This window comes from Ursus arctos, chromosome X (genome assembly GCF_023065955.2).
Source record: "Ursus arctos isolate Adak ecotype North America chromosome X, UrsArc2.0, whole genome shotgun sequence".
NCBI lineage: Eukaryota > Metazoa > Chordata > Mammalia > Carnivora > Ursidae > Ursus > Ursus arctos.
Window position 1 is genome coordinate 43206943 of NC_079873.1, and position 3545 is coordinate 43210487.

Consider the following 3545-nt stretch of genomic DNA (forward strand, 5'->3'; position numbering starts at 1 on the left):
CTCCACTGTCTTCCACAGTGGCCGCACAAGTTTGCATTCCCACCAACAGTGCAAGAGGGTTCCACTTTCTCCACATCCTCACCAACACCTGTTGTTTTTTGTGTTGTTGATTTCAGTGATTCTGACAGATGTGAGGTGTGAGGTGATATCTCATTGTAGTTTTGATTGACATTTCCCTGGTGATCGGTGATGTTGAGCATCTTTTCATGTGTCTGTTGGCCATCTGGATGTCTTCTTTGGAGAAATGTCTGTTCATATCTTCTGCACATCTCTTAACCACATTATTTATTTTGGGGGGTTGGAGTTTGATAAGTTCTTTATAGATTTTTTATATTAACCCTTTATCAGATATATCATTTGGAAATATCTTCTCCATTCAATAGGTTGTCTTTCAGGGTTTTTTTTTTAAGATTATTTCACAGAGAGAGAGAGAGAGAGAGCGGGGTGAGGGGCAGAAGGAGAGAGAAAATCTTGAGCAGACTCCTCACTGAGTGTGGAGCCTGATGTGGGGCTCAATCTCAAGACCCTGAGATCATGATCTGAGCTGAAATCAAGAGTCAGATGCTTAACCGGCTGAGCCACCCAGGCACCCCAGGTTGCCTTTTAGCTTTGTTGATTGTTTCCTTCGGTGTGCAAAAGTTTTTATTTTGATGTAGTTCCAATGGCTTGTTTTACCTTTTGTTTTCCTTGCCTCAGTAGACATATCTAATAAGAAGCTGCTACGGCTGATGCTTAAGAGGTTACTGCCTATGTTCTCCTCTAGGATTTTGATAGTTTCCTGTCTCATATTTAGGTCTTTACTCCATTTTGAAGTTATTTTTGCATATGGAGTAAAGAAAGGGATCCGTTTCATTCTTCTGCATGTTGCTGCCCAGTTTTCCCAACACCATTTGTGGACGAGACTGTCTTTGTTTTCCTTGGATATGCTTTCCTGCTTTGTCAGATATTAGTTGACCATACAGTTGTGGGTCCATTTCTGGGTGTTCTATTCCATTCCACTGATCTGTGTGCCTATTTTTGTGTCAGTACCATACTGTCTTGATGACTACAGCCTTTTTTTTCCTCGTTAAGCTTATGTTTTAATGGGGCTCAAAATTCTGTGACAGATTTTTGGTCAAGTTGTTTCCATTAAAAAGTACTGATTTTAAAAACTAATAACTTAAAACTGCACACACACGAAAAAACAAATGGTGCACAAAACATTTTCCTTTCCTCCTGAAGGTTTTACGATGCATTGTTATCATTAGCCAGCCTCTTACTATTAAAGTTAAACGGCCAATTGACACAAACAGTTCTGAGACTGTTCTTCCACCGCTGATTAAGACTGGGGTGGCAGGTATTGGGGACGATATTCATTTAGCCTTCTGAGCTTTCTGGGCAGACTTGATGACCTTGCCAGCTCCAGCTGCCTTCTCGTCCACTGCTTTGATGACACCCACAGCAACCGTCTGTCTCATGTCACGAACAGCAGAACGGCCCAGAGGAGGATAGTCAGAGAAGCTCTCAACACACATAGGCTTGCCAGGAACCATATCAACGATGACAAGATCACCAGATTTCAAGAACCTGGGACCATCTCCCAGCTTTTTTCCAGAACGACGATCTATCTTCTCCCTCAGCTCAGCAAACTTGCAAGCAATGTGAGCTGTGTGACAATCCAGCACAGGTGCATATCCAGCACTGATTTGGCCTGGATGGTTCGGGATAATCACCCGAGCCCTGAAGCCAGCTGCTTCCATCAGTGGGTCATTTTTGCTGTCACCAGCCACATTGCCATGACGAACATCTTTGACAGATATGTTCCTGACACTGAAGCCCACATTGTCCCCAGCAAGAGCCTCACTCAAAGCTTCATGGTGCATTTCAGCAGACTTTACCTTGGTTGTAACATTGACTGGAGCAAAGGTGACCACCATGCCAGGTTTAAGAACACCAGTCTCCACTCAGCCCACAGAGACAGCACCAATACCACCAATCTTGTAGACATCCTGGAGGGGCAGACGCAAGGGCTTGTCAGTAGGACGAGTTGGTGGCAGAATGCAATCCAGAGCTTCAAGCAGTGTGGTTCCACTGGCGTTCCCATCTTTATGGGTGAATTTCCATCCTCGAACCGAGGCATGTTAGCACTTGTCACCATTCCAACCAGCAAGTGGCACAAATGCTACTGTGTCGGGGTTGTAGCCAATTTTCTTAATGTAGGTGCCGACTTCCTTAACAATTTCCTTGTATCTCTTCCACTGTAGGGTGGCTCAGCGGAATCCATTTTGTTAACACGAACAATTAGTTGTTTTACACCCAGTGTGTAAGCCAGAAAGGCATGCTCATGGGTCTGCCCATTCTTGGAGATACCTGCTTCAAATTCACCAACACCAGCAGCAGCAATCAGGACAGCACAGTCAGCCCGAGATGTGCCTGTGATCACATTTTTGATAACGTCTCTGTGCCCTGGGTCATCAATGATGGTCACGAATTTCCACAGGGAGATATCGATGGTGATACCACATTCACATTCAGCTTTCGGTTTACCCAAGACCCAGGCATACTTGAAGGGGCCCTTTCCCATCTCAGCAGCCTCCTTCTCCAATTTTTCAATAGTTCTTTGGTCAATCTCACCACATTTGTAGGTCAGATGACCAGTAGTGGTAGACTTGCCCAAATCTACATGTCCCACAATGACGATGTTGATGTGAGTCTTTTCCTTTCCCATTTTGGTTTAGGTTTAGTGGTGATTTTCACAACATCTGTGTTCTGGCGGCAAACACGTTGCAAAAAAGCTACAGCTTTTTAATATAGCTTGAAGTCAGGCATTTTGATGCCTGCCGCTTTGCTTCTCTTTTTCAAGATTGCTTTGCCTCTTCGGGGTCTTTTGTGGTTCCATACAAATTTTAGGATTGTTTGTTCGAGCTCTGTGAAAAATGCTGGTGGTATTTTGATAGGGGTTGCTTTGAATGTGTAGATTGCCTTAGGTAGCATAGACATTTTAACAACGTTTGTTCTTCCAATCCGTGAGCATGGAACATTTTTCCATTTCTTTGTGTCCTTTCAATTTCTTTCATAAGAGTCCCACAGTTTTCAGAGTACAGATCTTTTACCTCTTTGCTTAGGTTTATGCCTAGGCATCTTATGTTTTTTTTTTTTTTTGCCGCAATTGTACATGGGATCAATTCCTTGATTTATCTTTCTGCTGTTTCATTATTGGTGTATAGAAACACAACAGATTTCTGTACATTGATTTAATATCCTTGACATTGTGAATTTGTATATCAGTTCTAGTAATTTTTTGGTGGAGTCTTTTGGGTTTTCTACATAGGGTATCATGTTGTCTGCAAATAGTGAAAGTTTGACTTCTTCCTTGCTGATTTGGATGCCTTTTATTTCTTTTTGTTGATTTGGATGTCTTTTATTTCTTTTTGTGCTCTGATTGCTAGGACTTCCAGTACTATAAGTAACAATGGTGAGATGGACATCCTTGTCTTGTTCCTGACCGTAGGGGGAAAGCTCTCAGTCTTTCCCTGAAAAACCTGCTGTGTTTTAAAATTTGTATT

The 3545-nt window shown here is 42.7% G+C and overlaps 1 pseudogene; it reads right to left on the reverse strand.

The window, feature by feature from the left end:
- Window positions 1-1319: 1319 nt before the first annotated feature.
- LOC113248822 (elongation factor 1-alpha 1-like) lies at window positions 1320-2707 on the reverse strand (annotated as a pseudogene).
- Between the last annotated feature and the right edge of the window lie 838 nt (window positions 2708-3545).